The sequence below is a fragment of the Nanorana parkeri genome, unplaced genomic scaffold, assembly GCF_000935625.1.
Source record: "Nanorana parkeri isolate BGI_ZX_2015 unplaced genomic scaffold, ASM93562v1 scaffold78, whole genome shotgun sequence".
Taxonomy (NCBI): Eukaryota; Metazoa; Chordata; class Amphibia; order Anura; family Dicroglossidae; genus Nanorana; species Nanorana parkeri.
In genome coordinates this window covers 2,178,603-2,179,199 of record NW_017306346.1, presented here as the reverse complement: position 1 = coordinate 2,179,199, position 597 = coordinate 2,178,603, and the positions used below count along the sequence as shown (strand labels likewise).

Below are 597 nucleotides of genomic sequence, written 5' to 3'. Positions count from 1 at the left end.
GGGGGGGGAATTAATCAAAACTGCCATGGGCAACTGTTCCACATTTTGTCTGCTCCAGTTTTGATTAATTCCCCTTGGTGTTATGCTTACCTGGCAAGAATGCTTACACGGCCCTTGGCTTTGTTTGGGTCCACCTGTATACTTGCGTACAGTGTATTCCAGGTATGAGCAACCTTGGCACACCAGCTGTTGTGGAACCTCAAGTCCCATGAGGCATTGCAGTCCCACTCTGATGGCCACAGGCATGACTCCCAGAAGCATAGGCATGATGGCACTTGTAGTTTCACCACAGCTGGAGAGCCAAGGTGGTCTACCGCTGGTGTATTCTGTCCATGCAAGCCTATGGGCAGACGGATGTAGTAGTTTGGGATGCTGGGTGCTGCAAATACTGATGGATTTTACGCAGTATGCCTATATGCCTGCATTTGCCCCGTGTGCATGAGCCCTAAAGGTGAAGTAGTTACAGGGGTGGGCAACTCCGGTCCTCCAGCTGTTGTGGAACTACAGTTCCCATAATGTATTGTAAGACTGACACTTACAGGCATGACTTCCAGAGGCGTGTTGGGATTTGCAGTTAAAGCACAGCTGGGGGCCCAC

General features: G+C 50.6%; 1 protein-coding gene across 1 annotated transcript in view; it reads left to right on the top strand.

Moving 5' to 3' along the window:
• POMK (protein-O-mannose kinase) overlaps positions 1–597 on the top strand; it is a 4,404-nt gene that overhangs the window by 590 nt on the left and 3,217 nt on the right. The window lies entirely within an intron of this gene.